The following is a 24,500-nucleotide window of genomic DNA, read 5'->3' on the forward strand; positions in this document are numbered from 1 at the left end:
ATAGTTCCAGTCGCACGTAACGTCGAACGACCCATCTGCAAAAAAATGGGTGCAACACGAGGACTTCGAAGGAGGTCACCCATCCTAGTACTATTCTCGCCCAAGCACACTTAGCTGCGGAGTTCTGATGGGATCCAGTGCATTAGTGCTGGTATGATCGCACCTGTTTTATTTCGTGCTGCAAATACATACGCTCCTTTTCCTTCCCTCCCCCCTCCCCTCATTTATTTCTTTGGGCATCCACACTGCACCTCTAATTCTCCTTCTAATATCAAGTAAAATACCCCAGTGCAGTGACTGATATTTACGAATAAACCAGCGGACCATAATTTTAGTCGTACGTAATGTCGAACGACCCATCTACAAAAGAATAGGTGAAACACAAGCACTTTCCAAGAGGTCACCCATCCTAGTACTACTCTCGCCCAAGCACACTTAACTACGGAGTTCTGATGGGATCCAGTGCATTAGTGCTGGTATAATCGCACCTGTTTTATTCCGCGCTACAAATACATACGCTCCTTCTCCTTCCCTCCCCCCTCCCCTGATTTGTTTCCTTGGGCATTCACACTGCACCTCTAATTCTCCTTCTAATATCAAGTAAAATACCCTAGTGTCGTGACTCACATTTACGAATAAACCAGCGGACCATAAGTCCACTCGCGCGTAACGTCGAACGACCCATCTGCAAAAAAATAAGTGCAACACGAGTACTTTCCAAGAGGTCACCCATCCTAGTACAACTCTCGCCCAAGCACAGTTAAATGCAGAGTTCAGAAGGGATCTGGTGTATTAGTGCTAGTATGATCGCACCTGTTTTATTTTGCACTGCAAATATATACACTCCTTCTCCTTCCCTCCCCCCTCCCTTCATTTGTTTCCTTGTGCGTGTACACTGCACCCCTCCTTCTTGTTCTAATATCAACTAAAATTCTCCAGTGTCGTGACTCACATTTGCGAATAAACCAGCGGACTATAGTTCCAATCATGCGTAACGTTGAACGACCAATCTACAAAAAAATGTGTAAAATGCAAGTACATCCCAAGAGGTCAGCCATTCGAGCTTTACTCTCGCCCAAGCACACTTAATTGCGGAGTTCTGATGGGATCTGGTGCATTAGTGTTGGTATGATCGCAGCTGTTTAATTTCGCGCTACAAATACATACACTCCTTCTCCTTTCTTCCCCCTCCCGTCATTTGTTTCCTTGCGCGTGCGCACTGCACCTCTCGTTCTCATTCTAATATCAAGTAAAATGTCGTGGCACCGTAACTCACATTTGCGAATAAACCAACGGACCATAATTCAAGTCGCGCGTAGTGTCGAGCGACCTATCTGCAAAAAAATAGGTGCAACATGAGTACTTCCGAGGTGGTCACCCATCCTAGTACTACTCTCGCCCAAGCAAACTTAAATGCAGAGTTTTCATGGGATCCAGCGCATTAGTGCTGGTATCATCGCACATGTTTAATTCCCCGCTGCAAATACCAACACTCCTTCTCATTCTCTCCCCCCTTCTGTCATTTGTTTCCTTTTGCGTGCATACTGCACCTCTCCTTCTCGTTCTAATATCAAGTAAAATGCATCGGCACCGTGACTCACTTTTGCGAATAAACCAGCGGACCATAGTTTCAGTCTCGCGTAACTTCGAATAACCCATCTGCAAAAAAATGGGTACAACACGAGTACTTCCCAGGAGGTAACCCATCCTAATACTACTCTCGCCCATGCACACTTAATTGCGAAGTTCTGATGTGATTCGGTGAATTAGTGCTAGTAGGATCAGACCTGTTTCATTCCGCGCTGCAAATACATATACTCTTTCCCCTTCCCTCCCACCTCCCGTCATTTGTTTCCTTGTGCGTGCACACTACACCCCTACTTCTCTTTCTAATATCAAGTAAAATATCTCGGTGCCTTGACTCACATTTACAAATAAACTAGCGGACCATAGTTCCAGTCGCGCGTAACGTCGAACGCCCCATCTGAAAAAAATAGGTGCAACACAAGGACTTCCCAAGAGGTCACTACTCCTAGTACTACACTCGCCCGAGCACATTTAACTGCAAAGTTTTGATTGGATCCAGTGAATTAGTCATGGCATGATGGTACCTATTTCTTTCCGTGCTGTAAATACATACACTCCTTCTCTTTGCCTCCCCCTTCCCGTCATTTATTTCCTTGTGCGTGCACACTTCTCCTCTCCATCTCGTTCTAATATCAAGTAAAATGTCCTGGCGCCATGACTCACATTTGTGAATAAACAGCAAACCATAGTTCCAGTCGCGCGTAACGTCGAAGGACCCATTAGCAAAAAATTTGGTGCAACACGAGAACTTCCCAAGAGGTCACCACTCCTAGTACAACACTCGCCTAAGCACATTTAACTGCAGAGTTATGATGGGATCCGGTGAATTAGGGATGGTATAATGACACATGTTTTAGTCTGTGCTGCAAATACATACACTCCTTCTCCTTCCCTCCCACTTCCCGTGATTTTTTTCCTTATGTGTGCACACTACACCTCTGCTTCTCGTTCTAATATCAAGTAAAATGCCCCAGCGTCGTGACTAACATTTGTGAATAAACCAGCAGATCATAGTTCCAGTCGCGCATAACGTCGAATGACAAATCTGCAAAAAAATTGGTGCAACACAAGTACTTCCCAGAAGGTCACCTATCCGAGTACAACTCTCGCCCAAGTACACTTAACTGCGGAGTTCTGATGGAATCCAGTGCATTAGTACGGGTATGATCACACCTCTTTTATTCCGCGCTGCAAATACATACACTCCTTCTCCTTCCCTCTCCCCTCTCGTCATTTGTTTTCTTGTGCGTGCACACTGTACATCTCCTTCTCGCTCTAATATCAAGTAAAATGCCCCGGCACCGTGACTCAACTTTGCGAATAAACCAGCGGACCATAGTTCCAGTCGCGTGTAATGTCGAATGACCCATCTGTAAAAAAATAGGTGCAACACGAGTACTCCCCAAGAGGTCACCCATCCTAGTATAACTCTCGCCCAAGCACACTTAACTGTGGAGTTCAGAAGGGATCTGGTGCATTAGTGCTGGCATGATCACACCTGTTTTATTATGCACTATAAATACATACAATCCTTCTCCTTCCCTCCCCCCTCCTGTCATTTGTTTCCTTGTGCGTGCACACTGAACCCCTCCTTCTCGTTCTAACACCAACTAAAATTCTCTGGCGTCGTGACTCATATTTGCGAATAAACTAGCGGACCATAGTTCCAGTCGCACGTAACGTCAAACGACCCATCTGTAAAATAATGGGTGCAACACGAGGACTTCCTAGGAGGTCACCCATCAGAGTACTACTCTTGCCCAAGCACACTTAGCTGCAGAGTTCTGATGGGATCCAGTGCATTAGTGCTCGTATGATTGGATCTGTTTCATTCCGCGCTGCAAATACATACACTCCTTCTCCTTCCCTCGCCCCTCCTGTTATTTGTTTCTTTGTGCGTGCACACTGCACCTCTCCTTCTCGTTCTAATATCAAGTAAAATGCTCTGGCGCCGTGACTCATATTTGCGAATAAACCAACGGACAATAGTTCTAGTTGCGTGTAACGTCGAACGATCCATCTGAAAAAAAATGGTTGCAACAGGAGAACTTACCCGGAAGTCACCATTACTTCTCGTTTTTTGTTGTTCTACTATGCAATATGCTTGCAGACACTCTTATCACGTGATGGGCTTTAATTAAATGTGCAAAAAATATTAAACAAAATGCCCCGGTGCCGTTACTCACGTTTGGGAATGAACCGGTGGACCGTCGCTCCAGTCCCTGTAATGTTTAACGCCCAATCTAAAAAAAGAAGGATGCAACACGAGAGTCGAGAGCTTCCCAGGAGGTAACCCATCCTAGTACTACTCTCGCCCTAACACGCATAACTACAGAGTTCTTATGGGATCCGATGAACTAGTGCTGGTATGATTGCATGTTTTCTTATTTGCACCGCATCCTTCCCTCTTCCCTCTCGTCATTGGATTCACTTTGCGCGCACCCCACCTCTTCTTCTAGTTCTAATATTAAGTGAAATGCTCCAGCGCCTCGACTCATGCCCATATGAACGGATCGCCCGCCGCACCTCCTTTTTTGTTGTTATATTATGTATGGTGCTCACAATGACACTCTTATCACGTGATTGGTTTTAATTGAATGTGCAAAAAATATTAAGCAAAATGCCCTAGCAGACCGTTGCTACAGGCCCGCGTAACATTTAACGCCCCATCTGTAGAAAGAAGAGTGCAACACGAGCACTTCCCAGAAGGTCACGCATCCTAGTACTGCTCTCGTCCAAGAACGCTTGACTGCGGAGTTCTAATGGGATCCGATGAACTAGTGCTGGTATGATCGCAATCATTTTGGTTTGCGCCACAAATACATATACCCCTTCCCCTTCTCTCTCCCTTCCCATCATTTATTTCGCTGTGGGCGCAACTCACCTCTAGTTCTAGTTTTAATATCGAGCGATATGTCCCGACGCCTCGACTCATGTCTATATGAAACATTTGCCGCAACTCCTTTTCATTGTTCTAAAATGTAAGATGCTCCCAATGACACTCTCAACATATGATGGGCTTTAATTGAATGCACGAAAAATATTAAGCAAAATGTCTCGGTGCTGTGACTCACGTTTGTGAACGAATCCCCGGACCATCTCTCTGGTCCTACGTAACATTTAATGTCCCGTCTACAAAAGGAAGGGTGCAACACGAGTACTTCCCAAGAGGTCACCCATCCTACTACTACTCTCGCCCAAGCACGCTTGACTGTGGAGTTTTGATGGGATCCGGTGAACTAGTGCTGGTATGATCGCACCCCTTCTAATTTGCACCGCAAAGACATATACTGCTTCTCCTTCCCTCTCCCTTCCCGTCATTTGTTTCGCTGTGCGCGCAACTCACCTCTACTTCTAGTTCTAATATCGAGCTAAATGCCCTACACCTCGACTGATGCCCATATGAACGGATCACCCGCCGCACCTCATTTTTCGTTGTTCTACTATTTAAGATGATCGCAATGATACTCTCATCACGTGATGGGCTTTAATTGAATGCACGAAAAGTACTAAGCAAAATGCCACAGCACCGTGACTCACATTTGCGAATGAATAGGCGGACCGTCGCTCCAGTCCCGCGTAACATTTAACGCCCCGTCTGCAAAAAAAAAAAGGTTCAACACGAGTGCTTATCAAGAGGTCACCCATCGTAGAACTACTCTCGCCCAAGCACGCTTAACTGCAGAGTTCTGATGGATCTCGTGAACTAGTGCTGGTATGATCGCACCCCTTTTAATTTGCGATGCAAAGACATATACCACTTCTCCTTCCCTCTCCCTTCTCGTCATTTGTTTCGCTGTGCGCGTAACGCACCTCTGCTGCTAGTTCTAATATCGAGCGAAATGTCTCGACGCCTCGACTCATGTCTATATGAACAGAACACCCACTGTACCTCCTTTTTTGTTGTTCTACTATGTAAGATGCTCGTAATAATAATCTTATCACGTGGTGGGTTATAATTGAATGCACGAATAATATTAAGAAAAATGCTCCGGCGCTGTGACTCACGTTTGTGAATTAACCGGCGACTGTTGCTCTAGTCCCGCGTAACATTTAACGCCCCATCTGCAAAAAGAAGGGTGTAACATGAGAACTTCCTAGGAGATCACCCATCCTAGTACTACTCTCACCCAAGCACGATTAACTACGAAGTTCGATGGGATCCGATGCATTAATGCTGGTATGATCGCACCCCTTCCATTCTGCGCTGCAAATACATATACTACTCCTTCCCTCTCCCCTCTCATCATTTATTTTGTTGTGCGCGCACACTGTACCTTTATTTCTAGTTCTAATATCAAGCGAAATGCCAAGGCATCTCGACTCATGCCCAGATGAACAGACTGCCCGCCACAACTCTATTTTCATTGTTCTACTATGTAAGATAATTGTAATGACATTCTTATATCGTGATAGACTATAAATGAATGCATGAAAAATATTAAGCAAAATGTCCCAATACCACGACTCACACTAGCGGACTGTCGCTTTGGTCACGCGTAACATTTAACGCCCCATCCCTAAAAAGACGGGTGGAAAAAGAGGACTTCGTAGGAGGTCACCCATCCTAATACTGCTTTTACCAGAGCACGCTTAACTCTGGAGTTCGACAAGATCCGATGCATTAGTGTTGGTATGATCGCACCCCTTCCATTTTGTGCTGCAAATATATATACCCCTTCTCCTTCCCTCCCCTCTCCCATCATTTGTTTCGCTGTGCATGCATACTACACCTCTGTTTCTAGTTCTAATATCAAGCGAAATGTCCGGGCACCTCAACTCACGCCTAAATAATCGGACCGCCTGTCGTACCTCGTTTTTCATTGTTCTACTATTTAAGATGCTCGTAATGACACTCTTATCATGTGGTGGACTACAAATGAATGCATGAAAAATATTAAGAAAAATATTCTGGCGGCACGACTCATGCCGGCAGACTGTGGCTCCTATTGCGCATAACGTTTAACACCCCATCCGTAAAAAGACAGGCGCAACATGGGGACTTCCCAAAAGATCACCCATCCTAGTACTACTCTCGCTAAAGCCCGCTCAACTACGGAGTTCGATGGGATCCGGTGCATTAGTGCTAGTATGATCGCACCTCTTCTATTTTGTGCTACAAATACATATACCCCTTCTCCCTCCCTCCCCCTTGTTATTAATTTTGCTATGCACGAACACCGTACCGCTGCCTATAGTTCTAATATAGAGCAAAATGCTCCAGTGCCTCGACTCACTCCCAGATGAACGGACTACCCGCTGCACCTCAATTTTTGTTATTTTACTATGTAAGATGCTCGTAATGGCACTCTTATCACATGGCAAACTATAAATGAATGCACGAAAAATATTAAGAAAAATGTCTTGGCATTGTGACTCACTCCGAGGGACAATTGCTTTGATCGCACATAATGTTTAATGTCCTGTCAGCGAAAAAACTAGTGGAACATGAGAACTTTTCAGGAGGTCACCCATCCTAGTACTACTTCCGCCCAAGCACACTTAACTACAAAATTCGATGGGATCTAGTGCATTAGTGCAGGTATGATCACACCCCTTCCATTCTATGCTGCAAGTACATATAGCTCTTCTCCTTCCCTCCCCCTTCCCGTCATTTGTTTCGTTGTGTGCACACACCACACCTCTGTTTCTAGTTCTAATATCAAGCGAAATACCCGGGCACCTCGACTCGCGCCCAGATGAATGGATCGCCTGCCGAACCTCATTTTTTATTGTTATACTATGTAAGATACTTGTAATGACACTCTTATCACGTGGTGGACTATAAATGAATGCACGAAAAATATTAAGCAAAATTTTTAGGCCCCACGACTCACAAAGGCAAATTGTGGCTCCGATCGCACTTGACGTTTAACACTCCGTCTATAAAAAGACGGGTTCAACACTAGGATTTTTCAGGAGGTCACCCATCCTAGAACTAATCTCGCCCAAGCACGCTTGACTACTGAGTTCTGATGGGATCCTGTGCATTAGTGTTTGTATGATCGCAACTGTACCATTCCCCACTGCAAATACATATAGCCCTTCCCCTTCCCTGCCCCTTCCCATAATTTATTTCGCTGTGCAGGCATACCGCATCTCTACTTTTAGTTCTAATATAGAGCGAAATGTCATGTCGCTTCGACTCACGCCCAGAAGAACGAAGGCCCACTGCGCCTCTTTTTTGATGTTCTACTATGTAAGACTCTCGTAATGAGACTCTTATCACGTGGTGGACTACAAATAAATGCACGTAAAATATTAAGTAAAATGTTTCAATGTCGCCACTCATGCCGGCAGACTGTGGCTCCGATCGCGCGTAACGTTTGATGCCCCGTCTGCAAAAAGATGGGTGCAACAAGAGAACTTTCCAAGAGGTCACCCATCCTACTACTCTCACCCAAGTACGCTTAATTACGGAGTTCGATGGGATCCGGTGTATTAATGCTAGTATGATTATACCACTTCCATTCCGCGCTGCAAATACATATACCCCTTCTCCTTCCCTCCCCCCACCTATCATTTTTTTCGCTGTGCGCACACACTGCACCTCTGTTTATAGTTTTAATATCAAGCGAAATGCCCCGACACCTCGACTCATGCCAGAAGAAATGACCGCCCACCGTACCTCATTTTTCTTTATTCTACTATGTAAGATGCTCGTAATGACACTCTTATCATGTGGTAGACTATAAAAGAATGCACGAAAAAATAGTAAGCAAAATTTTTTGGCAACGCGACTCACACCAAAGGATTGTGCCTCCGATCACATGTATCGTTTTATGCCCCGTTTGCAAAAAGACTGTTCAACACTATGACTTCTCAGGAGGTTATTGATCCTAGTACTACTCTCGCCCAAGCATGCTTAACTGTATAATTCGATGGGATTCGGTGCATTAGTGCTGGTATGATTGCACCTCTTCCATTTTGCATTGCATATACATATACTGCTTCTTCTTTCCTCCCATCTCCTATCATTTTTTTCGCTGTGCGCGCACACTGCATCTCTGTTTCTAGTTCTAATATCAAGCAAAATACCCCAGCACCGCAACTTATGCCCAGATTAAAGTACCACTCGCCACACCTTTTTTTTTTCATTGTTCTACTATGTAAGATGCTCGTAATGACTCTCTTATCACGTGGTGGACTATAAATGAGTGCACACAAAAAAGTAAGCAAAATGCCAGGGTGCGGTGACTCACGCCGGCAAATGAACCAGCGGACTATGGCTCCGGTCGCGAGTAACGTTCGATGCCCTGTCTGCAAAAAGACGGGTGCAACACAAGCACTTCCCAGGAGGCACTCATCCTAGTACTACTCTCGACAAAACACACTTAACTGCAGATTATGATGGGATACGATGCATTAGTGCTAGTATGATCCCACCCGTCCTATACCTCACTTTAAATACATATACCCCTTCTCTTTCCCCCTCCCCCCTCCCTTCATTTGTTTCGCTCTGTGTGGACACCGCACCTCTACTTCTTGTTGTAATATCAAGCAAAATGCCTGGTTGTCTCGACTCACTCCCAGATGAATCGACCGCCTGCCTCACCTCTGTTTTGCTTATTCTATTATTTATGATGCTCTTAATGACATTCTTATCACGTGGTGAACTATAAATGGATACACGAAAAATATTAAGAAAAAGACGGGTGCAACACGAGGACTTCCTAGGAGGTCACCTATCCTAATACTACTCTCGCCCAAGCACACTTAACTGTGGAGTTCTAATTCGATATGGTGCATTAGTGCTGGTATGATCGCACCTGTTTCATTTCGCGCTGCAAATACATACAGTCCTTCTCCTTCCCTCCCCCTCCCGTTATTTGTTTCCTTGTGCGTGCACACTACACCTCTCATTCTCGTTCTAATATCAAGTAAAATGCCCTGGCACCGTGCCTCAGATTTGCGAATAAACCAGCGGACCATAGTTCAAGTCGCGCGTAATGTCGAACGACTCATCTGTAAAATAATAGGTGCAACACAAGTACTTCCTAAGAGGTCACCCATCCAAGTACAACTCTCGCCCAAGCACACTTAACTGCAGAGTTAAGAAGGGAATCAGTGCATTAGTGCTGCCATGATCGCACCTATTTTTTTTTGTGCTGCAAATACATACACTGCTTCTCCTTCCCTCCCCTTTCCCGTCATTTGTTTCCTTGTGCGTGCACACTGCACCTCTCCTTCTCCTTCTAATATCAAGTAAAATGCCCCGGTACTGTGACTCACATTTGTGAATAAACCAGCAGACCATAGTTCCAGTCGCACATAACGTCAAACTACCCATCTGCAAAAAAATGGGTGCAACACGAGAACTTCTGAGGAAGTCACCCATCCTAGTACTACTCTTGCCCAAGCACACTTAATGCGTAGTTTTGATGGGATCCAGTGTATTAGTGCTGGTATGATCGCACCTATTTCATTCCGCATTGTAAATACATACACTCCTTCTCCTTCCCTCCCCCCTCCCATCATTTGTCTCCTTGTTCGTGCACACTGCACCTCTCATTCTCGTTCTAATATCAAGTAAAATCCTCGGTGCTATGACTCACATTTGCGAATAAACCAACGGACTATAGTTCCAATCGTGCGAAACATCGAATGACCCATCTGCCAAAAGATGGGTGCAACACTAGTACGTCTCAGGAGGTCACCCATCCTCATACTACTCTCGTCCAAGCATACTTAACTGCAGAGTTCTGATTGGATCCGGTGCATTAGTGCTGCTACGATCGCACATCTTTCATTCCGCATTGCAAATACATACATTCCTTCTCCTTCCCTCCCCCTCCCGTCATTTGTTTCCTTATGCATGCACACTGCACTTCTCCTTCTCGTTCTAATATCAAGAAAAATGCCCCTGCGCCGTGACTCAAATTTGCGAATAAACCAGCGGACCATAGTTCTAGTCGCGTGTAACGTCGAATGACCTATCTGCAAAAAAATGGGTGCAATACGAGTACTTTCTAGGAGGTCACCCATCCTAGTACTACTCTCGCCCAAACACACTTAACTGTGGAGTTCTGATGGAATTCGGTGAATTAGTCCTAGCATGATCACATTTTATTCTGCGCTGCAAATACATACATTCATTTTTCTTCCCTCCCCCTCCCGTCATTTGTTTCCTTGTGCGTGCAAACTGTACCTCTCATTCTCCTTCTAATATCAAGTAAAATGCCTCGGCGTTGTGACTCACATTTGCGAATAAACCAGCAGACCATAGTTCCAGTCGCGCGTAACATTGAGCGACCCATCTGGAAAAAAATGGGTGCAACACAAGTACTTCCGAAGAGGTCACCCATCCTAATACTACTCTCGCCCAAGCATACTTAAATTAGTTCTGATGGGATCAGTTGTATTAGTATTGGTATGATTGCACCTGTTTTATTCCGGGCTGCAAATACATACACTTATTTTTCTTCCCTCCCCCTCCCGTCATTTATTTCGTTGTGCGTGCATACTGCACCTCTCCTTCTCGTTCTAATATCAAGTAAAATACTCCGGCACCGTGACTCACATTTGCGAATAAACCAGTGGATCATAGTCCCAGTCGTGCGTAGCGTCGAACGACCAATCTGTAAAAAAATTGGTGCAACACGAGGACTTCCTAGGAGGTCACCCATCCTAGTGCTACTCTCGCCCAAGCACACTTAACAGCGAAGTTCTTATAGAATCTGGTGCATTAGTGCTGGTATGATCGCACCTATTACATTTTGCGCTGTAAATACATAAACTCTTTCTCCTTCCCTCCCCCCTCCCATCATTTGTTTCCTTGCGTGTGCACACTGCACCTCTGCTTCTTGTTCTAATATCAAGTAAAATACCCCGGTGCCTTAACTCACATTTGCAAATAAACCAGCGGAACATAGTTCCAATCGTGCGTAACTTTGAACGCCCCATCTGAAAAAAATAGGTGCAACATGAGGACTTCTTAAGAGGTCACCACTCCTAGTACTACACTCGCCCAAGCCCATTTAACTATGGAGTTCTGATGGGATCCGATAAATTAGTGCAACACGAGAACTTCCCAAGAGGTCACCGATCCTAGTACTAATCTCGCCCAAGCACACTTAACTGCAGAGTTCTTTTGGGGTCCGGTGCATTAGTGCTGGTATGATCACACCTGTTTCATTCTGCGCTGCAAATAGATACACTTTTTCTCTTTCCCTCCCCACTCCCGTCTTTTGTTTCTTTGTGCGTGCACACTGCACCTCTGCTTCTCATTCTAATATCAAGTAAAATACCCCAGTGCCTTTACGCAAATTTGCGAATAAACCAGCGGAACATAGTTCCAGTCGCGCGTAACATCAAACGCCCCATCTGAGAAAAATAGGTGCAACACGAGGACTTCCTAGGAGGTCACCACTCCTAGTACCACATTTGCCCAAGCAGATTTAACTGCTAATTTCTGATGGGATCCGGTGAATTTGTCAACGTATGATGGCACCTATTTCATTCCGCGCTGCAAATACATATAGTTCTTCTCCTTCCCTCCCCCCTCCCGTCATTTGTTTCCTTGTGCGTGCACACTGCACCTCTCCATCTCGTTCTAATATCAAGTAAAATGCCCCGGCGCCGTGACTCACATTTGTTAAAAAACTAGCGGACCATAAATTCAGTCGCGCGTAACGTTGAAGGACCCATTAGTAAAGAAATGGGTGCAACACGAGAACTTTCCAGGAGGCCACCCATCCTAGTACTACACACGCTCAAGCACATTTAACTGCGGAGTTTTGATGGGATTCGGTGCATTAGTGCTGGTATGATTGCACCTGTTTCATTTTGCGCTGCATATAGATACACTCTTTCACCTTCCCTCCCCCCTCTCGTCATTTGTTTCCTTGTGCGTGCACACAGCACCTCTGCTTATCGTTCTAATATCAAGTAAAATACCCCGGTGCCTTGACTTACATTACGAATAAACCAGCGGAACATAGTTTCAGTCGCGCTTAACGTCGAACACGCCATCTGAAAAAAATAGGTGCAACATGAGGACTTCCCAGGAGGTCACCACTCCTAGTACTACACTCTCCTAAGAACATTTAACTTCGGAGTTCTGATGGGATCCGGTGCATTAGTGCTGGTATGATCGCATCTATTTCATTCTGCGCTGCAAATACATACACTCCTTCTCCTTCCCTCCCCCCTCCCGTCATTTGTTTCCTTGTGCGTGCACACAGCACCTCTGCTTATCGTTCTAATATCAAGTAAAATACCCCGGTGCCTTGACTTACATTACGAATAAACCAGCGGAACATAGTTTCAGTCGCGCTTAACGTCGAACACGCCATCTGAAAAAAATAGGTGCAACATGAGGACTTCCCAGGAGGTCACCACTCCTAGTACTACACTCTCCTAAGAACATTTAACTTCGGAGTTCTGATGGGATCCGGTGTATTAGTGCTGGTATGATCGCATCTATTTCATTCTGCGCTGCAAATACATACACTCCTTCTCCTTCCCTCCCCCCTCCCGTCATTTGTTTCCTTATGCGTGCACACTGCACCTCTCTTTCTGGTTCTAATATCAAGTAAAATGCCTCGGTGCCTTGACTCACATTTGTGAATAAACGAGCACACCATAGTTTCAGTTTCGTGTAACGTCGAATGACTCATCTGCAAAAAAATGGGTGCAACATGAGTATTTCCGAGAAGGTCACCCATCCTAGTAGTACTCTCGCCCAAGAAAACTTAAATGCGGAGTTCTGATGGGATCCGGCGCATTAATGCTGGTATGATCGCAGATGTTTCATTCTGTGCTGTAAATACATACACTCCTTCTCCTTCCCTCTTCCCCCCCCCCCCCGTCATTTGTTTTCTTGTGCGTACACACTGCACCTCTCCTTCTCGTTCTAATATCAAGTAAAATGCATTAGTGCCGTGACTCACATTTGCAAATAAACCAGCGGACCATAATTCCAGTCGCGCTTAACGTCGAACAACCCATCTGCAAAAAACTGGATACAACACGAGTACTTCCCAGGAGGTAACCCATCCTAATACTACTCTTGCCCAAGCACACTTAACTGCGGAGTTCTGATGGGATCCGATGAATTAGTGCTGGTATGATCGGACCTGTTTCATTCTGCACTGCAAATACATATACTTCTTCTCCTTCCCTCCCCCCTCCCGTCATTTGTTTCCTTGTGCGTGTACACTACACCCTTACTTCTCTTTCTAATATCAAGTAAAATACCCCGGCGCCTTGTCTCACATTTGCGAATAAACCAGCACAACATAGTTTTAATCGCACATAACGTCGAACTCCTCATCTGAAAAAAATTGGTGCAACACGAGGACTTCAAAGGAGGTCACCACTCCTAGTACTACACTCGCCCAAGCACATTTAACTGCGGAGTTCTGATGGGATCCGATAAATTAGTGTGACACGAGAACTTCCCAAGAGGTCATCGATCCTAGTACTAATCTCGCCCAAGCACACTTAACTGCGGAGTTCTTATGGGATCCGGTGCATTAATGCTGGTATGATCACAACTGTTTTATTCTGCGCTGCAAATAGATACACTTTTTCTCTTTCCCTCCCCACTCTCGTCTTTTGTTTCCTTGTGCGTGCACACTGCACCTCTGCTTCTCATTTTAATATCAAGTAAAATACCCCAGCGTCTTTAGGCAAATTTGTGAATAAACCAGCTGAACATAGTTCCAGTCACGCGTAATGTCAAACGCCCCATCTGAAAAAAATAGGTGCAACATGAGGACTTCCCAGGAGGTCACCACTCCTAGTACCACACTCGCCCAAACACATTTAACTGCTGATTTCTGATGGGATCCAGTGAATTAGTCATGGTATGATGGCATCCGTTTCATTCCGCGCTGCAAATACATACACTCATTCGCCTTCCCTACCCCCTTCCGTCATTTGTTTCCTTGTGCGTGCACACTGCGCCTCTCCATCTCGTTCTAATATCAAGTAAAATGCCCTGGCGTCGAGACTCACATTTGCGAATATACCAGTGAACCATTTTTCCATCCGCGCGTAACGTCGAATGACCCATTTACAAAAAAATAGGTGCAACACGAAGACTTCCCAGGAGGTCACCCATCCTAGTACTACTCTCGCCCAAGCACACTTGACTGTGGAGTTCTGATGAGATCCGGTACACTAGTGCTGGTATGATCGCACATCTTTCATTTTGCGCTGCAAATACATACACTCTTTCTCTTTCTCTCCCCCCTTCTGTCATTTGTTTCCTTGTGCGTGCACACTATACGTCTCCTTCTCGTTCTAATATCAAGTAAAATGCCCCAGCGCAGTGACTCACATTTGTGAATAAACCAGCAGACCATAGTTCCAGTCGTGCGTAACGTCGAACGACCCATCTGCAAAAAAATAGGTGCAACAAGAGGACTGCTCAGGAGGTCACCCATCTTAGTATTACTCTCGGCCAAGCACCCTTAACTACGGAGTTCTGATGAGATCCGGTGAATTAGTGATAGTATAATGGCATCTATTTCATTTTGCACTGTAAATACATACACTCCTTTTCCTTTCCTTCCCCATCCCATCATTTGTTTCCTTGTGCGTGCACACTACACCTCTCATTCTCGTTCTAATATCAAGTAAAACGCCATGACGCCATGACTCACATTTGTGAATAAACAAGTGGACCATAGTTCTAGTCGCGCCTAATGTCAAACGACCCATCTGGAAAAAAATTGGTGCAAAACGAGGACTTCCCAGGAGGCCACCCATCCTAGTACTACTCTCGCCCAAGCACACTTAACTGTAGAGTTCTGATGGGATCCGGTGCATTAGTGCTGGCATGATCACACCTATTTCATTCTACGCTACAAATACATACACTCCTTCTCCTCTCCTCCCCCATCTCGTCATTTGTTTCCTTGTGCATGCACACAGTTCCTCTCCTTCTCGTTCTAATATCAAGTAAAATGCCTCGAAGCCGTGACTCACAGACGTCAATAAACCAGCAGACAATAGTGTCAGTCGCGCATAACGTCAAACAACCCTTCTGCAAAAAAATTGATGCAACATGAGTACTTCCTAGGAGGTCACCCATCTGAGTACTACTATCACCGAAGCATACTTAACTGCGGAGTTCTAATTGGATCTGGTGCATTAGTGTTGGTATGATCACACCTATTTCATTCCTCGCTGCAAATACATACACTAGTTCTCCTTCCCTCCCCCCTCCCGTCATTTGTTTCCTTATGCGTGCACACTGCACCTCTTATTCTCGTTCTAATATCAAGTAAAATGCCTCGGTGTCGTGACTCACATTTATAAATAAACCAGTCGACCGTAGTTGCAGTTGCGCGTAACGTCGAACGACCCATCTACAAAAAATGGGTAGAACACGAGGACTTCCCAGGAGGCCACCCATCCTAGCACTACTCTCGCCCAAGAACACTTAACTGCAGAGTTCTGTTGGGATCCGGTGCATTAGTGCTGGTATAATGGCACCAGTTTTATTCTGCACTGCAAATACGTACACTCCTTCTCCTTCCCTCCCCCTCCCGTCATTTGTTTGCTTGTGCGTGCACACTGCACCTCTCCTTCTCGTTCTAATATCAAGTAAAATACCCTGATGACGTGACTCACATTTACGATAAACCAACGAACAATAGTTTCAGTCGCACGTAACATCGAAGGACCCATCTGCAAAAAAATGGGTGCAACACAAGGACTTCCCAAGAAGTCACCCATCCTAATACTACTCTCGCCCAAGCAAACTTAACTGCAGAGTTCTGATGGGATTCGGTGCATTAATGCTGGTATGATCGCACTTGTTTCAGGTTGCGCTGCAAATATATACACTCCTTCTCCTTCCCTCCCCGCTCCTGTCATTTGTTTTCTTGTGCGTGCACACTGCACCTCTACTTCTCGTTTTAATATCAAGTTAAATGCTCGGTCGTCGTGACTCACATTTGTGAATAAACCAACGGATCATAGTTCCCGTCGCGTGTAATATCGAACAACCCATATCGACTCATGCCTATATGAACGGATCACCCGCTGCCTCTTGTCTTTTGTTGTTCTACTATTTAAGTGGCTCGCAATGACACTCTCATCACGTGATGGGCTTTAATTGAATGCTGGAAAAATATTAAGAAAAATGCTCAGGTGCCGTGACTCATGTTTGCAAATTAACTGGCGGACCATCGCTACGATTTAGTTGAATGATTGACGCCTCGTCTTTAAAAAGAAGGGTGTAAAATGAGAACTTTCTAGGAGATCACCCATCCTAGTACTACTCTCACCCAAGCACACTTAATTGCGGAGTCCTAATTGGATCTGGTGTATTAGCACTGGTATGATCGCACCTTTTTGATTATGCGCTGTAAATACATAAACTCCTTCTCTTTTCCTCCCCCCTCCCGTCATTTGTTTCCTTTTGCGTGCACACTGCACCTCTCATTTTCGTTCTAATATCAAGTAAAATGCCCCGGCGCCATGACTCACATTTGCGATTAAACCAGTGGACTATACTTCCAGTCGCACGTACCGTCAAATGACCCATCTCCAAAAAAATGGGTGCAACACGAGGATTTCCCAGGAGGTCACCCATCCTAGTAATACTCTCGTCCAAGCACACTTTACTACGGAGTTCTGATGGGATCCACTACATTAGTGCTGGTATGATCGAACTTGTTTCATGTCGCGCTGCAAATATATATACTCCTTCTCCTTCTCTCCCCCCTCTCGTCATTTGTTTTCTTGTGCGTGCACACTGCAACTCTCTTTCTCATTCTAATATCAAGTAAAATACCACGGCACCGTGACTCACATTTGCGAATAAACCAGCGGACCATAGTTCCACCCGCGCGTAACGTCGAACACCCCATCTGAGAAAAATAGGTGCAACACTAGGACTTCCCAGGAGGTCACCACTTCTAGTACTACACTCGCCTAAGCACATTTAACTGCGAAGTTGTGATGGGATCCGGTGAATTAGTGATGGTATAATGATACCTGTTTCATTCTGCGCTCCAAATAAATACACTGCTTCTCCTTCCCTCCCCCCTCCCATCATTTGTTTCTTTGCCCGTGCACACTACACCTCTCCTTCTCGTTCTAATATCAAGTGAAATGCCCCAGCTCCGTGACTCACATTTGCGAATAAACCAGCGGACTATAGTTCCAGTCATGCGTAACGTCGAACGACCCATCTCGACTCATGCCCATATGAACGGATTGCCCACCACCTCTCGTTTTTTGTTGTTCTACTATTTAAAATACTTGCAATGACACTCTCATCACGTGATGGGCTTTAATTGAATGCTAAAAAAATATTAAGAAAAATACTCCGATGCTGCGACTCACGTTTATAAATGAATCAGCGGACCATCGCTCCAGTCCAGTTGAATGTTTGACACCCCGTTTGTAAAAAGAAGGGTGCGACACAAGGACCTCCTTCGAAGTCTCCACTCCTAGTGCTACACTCGCCCAAACACATTTAACTGCGGAGTTATGATGGGATCCGGTGAATTAGTGCTAGTATTATGGCACCTGTTTCGTACTGCGCTACAAATACATACACTCTTTCTCATTCCCTCCCCCCTCCCGTCATTTGTTTCCTTATGCGTGCACATTGCACCTCTCCTTCTTGTTCTAATATCAAGTAAAATACCCCGATGCCGTGACTCATATTTGCGTATAAACTAGCGGACCATAGTTCCAGTCGTGCGTAACAACGAACGATCCATCTGTAAAAATATTGGTGAAACACGAGAACTTCCCAAGAGGTCAGCCATCCTAATACTACTCTCGCACAAGCACACTTAACTGTGGAGTTCTTATGGGATCCGGTGAATTATTACTTATATGATCGCACCTGTTTCATTCTGCACTGCAAATGCATACACTCCTTCATTTCCTCCCCCTTCCCGTCATTTGTTTCCTTGTGCGTGCATACTGCACCTCTCACTCTCGTTTTAATATCAAGTAAAATGCCTCAGTGCCGTGACTCACATTTGCGAATAAACTAGCAGACCATAGTTCCAGCCGCGTGTAACGTCGAATGCCCAATCTAAAAACAATAGGTGCAACACGAGGACTTCCAAGGAGGTCACCACTGCTAATACTACACTTGCCCAAACACATTTAACTGTGGATTTCATATGGATCTAATGAATTAGTGATGGTATAGTGGCACTTGTTTCATTCTGCGTTGCAAATACATACATTCTTTCTCCTTCCCTCCCCCCTCCTATCATTTGTTTCCTTGTGCTTGCACATTGCACCTCTCCTTCTCGTTCTAATATCAAGTAAAATGCTCTGGCGCTGTGACTCACACTTGCGAAAAAACCAGCAGACCATAGTTCCAGTCGCGTGTAACGTTGAAGGACCCATCTTCAAAAAAATGGGTGCAACACGAGGACTGCCCGCCACAACTCTATTTTTATTGTTCTACTATGTAAGATAATCGTAATGACATTCTTATCTCGTGATGGACTATAAATGAATGCATGAAAAATATTAAGCAAAATGTCCAAATGCCACGACTCACACTGGCGGACTGTCACTCTGGTCACACGTAACATTTAACGCCCCATCCATAAAAAGACGAGTGGAATACGAGGACTTCGCAGAAGGTCACCCATCCTAATACTACTTTCACCAGAGCACGCTTAACTGCGGAGTTCAACAGGATCCGATGCATTAGTGCTGGTATGATCGCACCTGTTTCATTCTGTGCTGCAAATACATACACTCTTTCTCCTTCCCTCCCCCTCTCGTCATTTATTTCTTTGTGCATGCACACTGTACATCTGTTTCTCGTTCAAATATCAAGTAAAATACCCCGACGCCTTAACTCACATTTACGAATAAACCAGCGGAACCTAGTTCCAGTCGCGCGTAACGTCGAATGCCCTATCTGAAAAAAAATAGGTGCAATACGAGGACTTCCCAGGAGTTCACCACTCCTAGTACTACACTCGCCCAAGCACATTTAACTGCGAAGTTCTAATGGGATTCGGTGAATTAGTGTTGGTATAATGGCGCATGTTTCGTTCTGCACTGCAAATACATATAGTCCTTCTCCTTCCCTCCCCCCTCCCGTCATTTATTTCCTTGTGCGTGCATACTGCACTTCTCATTCTCCTTCTAATATCAAGTAAAATGGCTCGGTGCCGTGACTCAAATTTGTGAATAAACCAGCAGACCATAGTTACAGTCGCGTGTAACGTCGAACGATCCATCTGCAAAAAAATTGGTGCAACACGAGTACTTCCAAGGAGGTCACCCATCCTAGTATTACTCTCGCCCAAGCAAACTTAAATGTAGAGTTCTGATGGAATTCGGTGCATTAGTGCTGGTATGATGGCACATGTTTCATTCCACGCTTCAAATACATACACTCCTTCTGATTCCCTCCCCCTTCCCGTCATTTGTTTCCTTGTGCTTGCACACTGCACCTCTCCTTCTCGTTCTAATATCAAGTAAAATATCTCGGCACTGTTACTCACATTTTCGAATAAACCAGCAGACCATAGTTACAGTTGAGCGTAACGTCGAACGACCCATCTGCATAAAAATTGGTGCAACACGAGTACTTCTCAAGAGGTCACCCATCATAATACTACTCTCGCCTAAGCACACTTAACTGCGGAGTTCTGATGGGATCCAGTGAATTTGTTATGGCATGATCGGACCTGTTTCATTTCGCGCTGCAAATACAAACAATCCTCCTTCCCACCACCCTCCCGTCCCATCATTTGTTTCCTTGTGCGTGCACACTGCACCTTTAGTTATCTTTCTAATATCAACTAAAATATCCCGGCACGTTGACTCAAATTTGTGAATTAACCAGCGGAACCTAGTTCCAGTCGCGCGTAACGTCAAATGCCCTATCTTAAAAAAATAGGTGCAACACGAGGACTTCCCAAGAGGTCACCACTCCTAGTACTACACTCGACCAAACACATTTAACTGCGGAGTTCTGATGGGATTCGGTGAATTAGTGATGGTATAATGGCACATGTTTCATTCTGCCCTGCAAATACATACACTCCATCTCCTTCCCTCCCCCATCCCACCATTTGTTTCCTTGTGCGTGCATACTGCACCTCTCCTTCTCCTTCTAATATCAAGTAAAATGGGTTGGTGCCATGACTCAAATTTGTGAATAAACTAGCGGACCACAGTTACAGTCGCGTGTAATGTCGAACAACCCATCTGTAAAAAAATGGGTCCAACACGAGTGCTTCCGAGGAGGTCACCCATCCTAATACTACTCTCGCCCAAGCAAACTTAAATGTAGAGTTCTGATGGGATCCGGTGCATTAGTGCTGGTATGATCGCACATGTTTCATTCCACGCTTCTAATACATACACTCCTTCTGATTCCCTCCCCCCTCCTGTCATTTGTTTCCTTGTGCTTGCACACTGCACCTCTCCTTCTCGTTCTAATATCAAGTAAAATGTCTCGGCACCGTTACTCACATTTGCGAATAAACCAGCGGACCATAGTTCCAGTTGCGCGTAACGTCGAATGACTCATCTGCAAAAAATAGATGCAACACGAGTATTTCTCAAGAGGTCACCCATCCTAATACTACTCTCGCCCAAGCACACTTAACTGAGGAGTTCTGATGGGATCCGGTGAATTTTTTCTGGCATGATCGGACCTGTTTCATTCCGCGCTGCAAATACATACACTCCTTCTCATTCCCTTCCCACACTCTTCATTTGTTTCCTTGTGCGTCCACACTGCGCCTCAGGTTATCTTTCTAATATCAACTAAAATACCCCGGCACGTTGACTCATATTTGCAAATAAACCAGTGGAACCTAGTTCCAGTCGCGCGTAACGTCGAATGCCCTATCTGAAAAAAATAGGCTCAACACGATGACTTCCCAGGAGGTCACCACTCCTAGTACTACACTCACCCAAGCACATTTAACTGCAGAGTTCTGATGGGATCCGGTGAATTAGTGATGGTATAATGGCACATGTTTCATTCTGCCCTGCAAATACATTCGCTCCTTTTCCTTCCATCCCCCATCCCACCATTTGTTTCATTGTGCGTGCATACTGCACCTCTCCTTCTCCTTCTAATATCAAGTAAAATGGATCGGTGCCGTGACTCAAATTTGCGAATAAACCAGCGAACCATAGTTACAGTCGCGTGTAACGTCGAACGACCCATCTGCAAAAAAATGGGTGCAACACGAGTACTTCCGAGGAGGTCACCCATCCTAGTACTACTCTTGCCCAAGTAAACTTAAATGCAGAGTGCTGATGGGATCCGGTGCATTGGTGCTGGTATGATTCCACATGTTTCATTCTGCGCTTCAAATACATACAATCCTTCTTATTCCCTCCCCCTTCCGTCATTTGTTTCCTTGTGCTTGCACACTGCACCTCTCCTTCTCGTTCTAATATCAAGTAAAATGTCTCGACACCGTTACTCACATTTGTGAATAAACCAGTGGACCATAGTTCCAGTTGCGCGTAACGTCAAACGACCCGTCTACAAAATAATGGGTGCAACACGAGTACTTCCCAAGAGGTCACCCATCACCTATCCTAATACTACTCTCACCCAAGCACACTTAATTGCGGAGTTCTGATGGGATCTGGTGAATTTGTTATGGCATGATCGGACCTGTTTCATTTCACACAGCAAATACATATGCTTCTTCTCCTTCCCTCCCCCTTTCCGTCATTTGTTTCCTTGTGCGTGCACACTGCACCTCTGGTTATCTTTCTAATATCAACTAAAACACCCCGGCACGTTGATTCACATTTGTGAATAAACTAACGGAACCTAATTCTAGTCGCGCGTAACGTCGAATGCCCTATCTGAAAAAAATAGGTGCAACATGAGGACTTCCCAAGAGGTCACCACTCCTAGTACTACACTCGCCCAAACACAATTAACTGCGGAGTTCTAATGGGATCCGGTGATATAGTGATGGTATAATGGCACATGCTTCATTCTGCCATGTAAATACATAAACTCCTTCTCCTTCCCTCCCCCCTCCCGATATTTGTTTCCTTGTGCGTGCATACTGCACCTCTCCTTCTCCTTCTAATATCAAGTAAAATGGGTTGTTGCCGTGACTCAAATTTGTGAATAAACCAGCAGACCATAGTTCCAGTCGTGTGTAACGTCGAAAGATCCATCTGCAAAAAAATGGGTGCAACACGAGTACTTCCGAGGAGGTCACCCATCCTAGTACTACTCTCGTCCAAGCAAACTTAAATGCAAAGTTCTGATGGGATCCGGTGCATTAGTGCTGGTATGATCGCACATGTTTCATTCTGCGCTATAAATAGATACACTGCATCTGATTCCCTCCCCCCTCCCGTCATTTGTTTCCTTGTGCTTGCACACTGTACTTCTCATTCTCGTTCTAATATCAAGTAAAATGTCTCGGTGTCGTTACTCACATTTGTGAATAAACCAGCGGACCATAGTTCCAGTTGCACATAACGTCGAACGACCCATCTGCAAAAAAATGGGTGCAACACGAGTACTTCCCAAGAGGTCACCCATCTTAATACTACTCTCGCCCAAGCACACTTAACTACAGAGTTCTGATGGGATCCGGTGAATTTGTGCTGGCATGATCGGACCTGTTTTATTCCTCACTGCAAATACATACACCCCTTCTCCTTCCCTCCCCCCTCCTGTCATTTGTTTCCTTGTGCGTGCACACTGCACCTCTCCTTCTCGTTCTAATATCAAGTAAAATGCTTCAGCGCCATGACTCACATTTGCGATTAAACCAGTGGACCATAGTTCCAGTTGCGTGTAATGTCGAACGACCCATCTCGACTCATGCCCATATGAACGGATCGCCCACTGCCTCTCATTTTTTGTTGTTCTACTATTTAAGATGCTCGCAATGACACTCTCATCACGTGATGGGCTTCAATTGAATGCTGGAAATATATTAAGAAAAATGCTCTGGTGCCGTGACTCACATTTGCAAATGAACCGGCGGACCATCGCTCTAGTTAAGTTGAATGTTTAACGCCCTGTCTGTAAAAAGAAGGGTGCAACACGAGAACTTCCCAGGAGATCATCCATCATAGTACTATTCTCGCCCAAGCACACTTAACTGCGGAGTTCTGATGGGATCCAGTGCATTAGTGCTGGTGTGATCTCACCTTTTTGATTTTGTGCTGTAAATACATACACACCTTTTCCTTCCCTCCCCTCTCCTGTCATTGTTTTCTTGTGCGTGCACACTGCATCTCTCCTTCTTGTTCTAATATCAAGTATAATGCCCCAGCGCTGTGACTCACATTAGCGAATAAACCAGCTGGCCATAGTTCCAGTTGCACATAACGTCGAAGGACCCATCTGTAAAAAAATGGGTGCAACACGAGAACTTCCTAGGAGGTCACCCATCCTAGTACTACTATCGCCCAAGCACACTTAACTGCGGAGTTTTGATGGGATCCGGTGCATTAGTGTTGGTATGATCACACCTGTTTCATTTCGCACTGCAAATACATACACTCCCTCTCCTTCCCTCCCCCTCCCTTCATTTGTTTTCTTGTGCGTGCACACTGCACCTCTGCTTCTCTTTCTAATATCAAGTAAAATGCCCCGGCACCGTAACTCACATTTGTGAATAAACTAGGAGACCATAGTACCAGTCGTGCGTAATGTCGAATGACCCATCTGTAAAAAAATGGGTGCAACACGAGGACTTCCTTGGAGATCATCCATCCTAGTACTACTATGACCCTAGCACACTTAACTGTAGAGTTCTGATGGGATCCGATGCATTAGTACTGGTATGATCGCACCTGTTTTATTCTGCGATGCAAATACATACACTCCTTCTCCTTCCCTCCCCCTCCCGTCATTTTTTTCCTTCTGCCTGCACAGTGCACCTCTCCTTCTCGTTCTAATATCAAGTAAAATGCCCTAGCGCCGTGACTTACATTTGCAAATAAACCAGCGGACC

The 24,500-nt window shown here is 45.1% G+C and overlaps 28 pseudogenes; all 28 read right to left on the reverse strand.

The window, feature by feature from the left end:
• Window positions 1–46: 46 nt before the first annotated feature.
• Window positions 47–165, reverse strand: LOC148255348 (5S ribosomal RNA; annotated as a pseudogene).
• A 206-nt stretch (window positions 166–371) lies between these two features.
• LOC148255349 (5S ribosomal RNA) lies at window positions 372–490 on the reverse strand (annotated as a pseudogene).
• Window positions 491–696: 206 nt separating this feature from the next.
• On the reverse strand, window positions 697–815 carry LOC148255350 (5S ribosomal RNA; annotated as a pseudogene).
• Window positions 816–2,643: 1,828 nt separating this feature from the next.
• LOC148255351 (5S ribosomal RNA) lies at window positions 2,644–2,762 on the reverse strand (annotated as a pseudogene).
• A 206-nt stretch (window positions 2,763–2,968) lies between these two features.
• Window positions 2,969–3,087, reverse strand: LOC148255352 (5S ribosomal RNA; annotated as a pseudogene).
• A 206-nt stretch (window positions 3,088–3,293) lies between these two features.
• LOC148255353 (5S ribosomal RNA) lies at window positions 3,294–3,412 on the reverse strand (annotated as a pseudogene).
• A 436-nt stretch (window positions 3,413–3,848) lies between these two features.
• LOC148255354 (5S ribosomal RNA) lies at window positions 3,849–3,967 on the reverse strand (annotated as a pseudogene).
• A 301-nt stretch (window positions 3,968–4,268) lies between these two features.
• On the reverse strand, window positions 4,269–4,387 carry LOC148255355 (5S ribosomal RNA; annotated as a pseudogene).
• Window positions 4,388–4,730: 343 nt separating this feature from the next.
• Window positions 4,731–4,849, reverse strand: LOC148255356 (5S ribosomal RNA; annotated as a pseudogene).
• Window positions 4,850–5,663: 814 nt separating this feature from the next.
• LOC148255357 (5S ribosomal RNA) lies at window positions 5,664–5,781 on the reverse strand (annotated as a pseudogene).
• A 791-nt stretch (window positions 5,782–6,572) lies between these two features.
• LOC148255358 (5S ribosomal RNA) lies at window positions 6,573–6,690 on the reverse strand (annotated as a pseudogene).
• A 4,486-nt stretch (window positions 6,691–11,176) lies between these two features.
• Window positions 11,177–11,295, reverse strand: LOC148255359 (5S ribosomal RNA; annotated as a pseudogene).
• A 301-nt stretch (window positions 11,296–11,596) lies between these two features.
• Window positions 11,597–11,715, reverse strand: LOC148255360 (5S ribosomal RNA; annotated as a pseudogene).
• A 530-nt stretch (window positions 11,716–12,245) lies between these two features.
• LOC148255361 (5S ribosomal RNA) lies at window positions 12,246–12,364 on the reverse strand (annotated as a pseudogene).
• Window positions 12,365–12,568: 204 nt separating this feature from the next.
• On the reverse strand, window positions 12,569–12,687 carry LOC148255362 (5S ribosomal RNA; annotated as a pseudogene).
• A 204-nt stretch (window positions 12,688–12,891) lies between these two features.
• Window positions 12,892–13,010, reverse strand: LOC148255363 (5S ribosomal RNA; annotated as a pseudogene).
• A 537-nt stretch (window positions 13,011–13,547) lies between these two features.
• On the reverse strand, window positions 13,548–13,666 carry LOC148255364 (5S ribosomal RNA; annotated as a pseudogene).
• A 301-nt stretch (window positions 13,667–13,967) lies between these two features.
• LOC148255365 (5S ribosomal RNA) lies at window positions 13,968–14,086 on the reverse strand (annotated as a pseudogene).
• Window positions 14,087–14,616: 530 nt separating this feature from the next.
• Window positions 14,617–14,735, reverse strand: LOC148255366 (5S ribosomal RNA; annotated as a pseudogene).
• Window positions 14,736–15,266: 531 nt separating this feature from the next.
• On the reverse strand, window positions 15,267–15,385 carry LOC148255367 (5S ribosomal RNA; annotated as a pseudogene).
• An 853-nt stretch (window positions 15,386–16,238) lies between these two features.
• LOC148255368 (5S ribosomal RNA) lies at window positions 16,239–16,357 on the reverse strand (annotated as a pseudogene).
• A 743-nt stretch (window positions 16,358–17,100) lies between these two features.
• LOC148255369 (5S ribosomal RNA) lies at window positions 17,101–17,219 on the reverse strand (annotated as a pseudogene).
• Window positions 17,220–20,108: 2,889 nt separating this feature from the next.
• LOC148255370 (5S ribosomal RNA) lies at window positions 20,109–20,227 on the reverse strand (annotated as a pseudogene).
• An 856-nt stretch (window positions 20,228–21,083) lies between these two features.
• On the reverse strand, window positions 21,084–21,202 carry LOC148255371 (5S ribosomal RNA; annotated as a pseudogene).
• Window positions 21,203–22,712: 1,510 nt separating this feature from the next.
• LOC148255372 (5S ribosomal RNA) lies at window positions 22,713–22,831 on the reverse strand (annotated as a pseudogene).
• Window positions 22,832–23,037: 206 nt separating this feature from the next.
• LOC148255373 (5S ribosomal RNA) lies at window positions 23,038–23,156 on the reverse strand (annotated as a pseudogene).
• Window positions 23,157–23,574: 418 nt separating this feature from the next.
• Window positions 23,575–23,693, reverse strand: LOC148255374 (5S ribosomal RNA; annotated as a pseudogene).
• A 205-nt stretch (window positions 23,694–23,898) lies between these two features.
• On the reverse strand, window positions 23,899–24,017 carry LOC148255375 (5S ribosomal RNA; annotated as a pseudogene).
• Between the last annotated feature and the right edge of the window lie 483 nt (window positions 24,018–24,500).

The sequence above is a fragment of the Carica papaya genome, chromosome 5, assembly GCF_054855325.1.
Source record: "Carica papaya isolate Zhongbai chromosome 5, ASM5485532v1, whole genome shotgun sequence".
Classification (NCBI taxonomy): Eukaryota; Viridiplantae; Streptophyta; class Magnoliopsida; order Brassicales; family Caricaceae; genus Carica; species Carica papaya.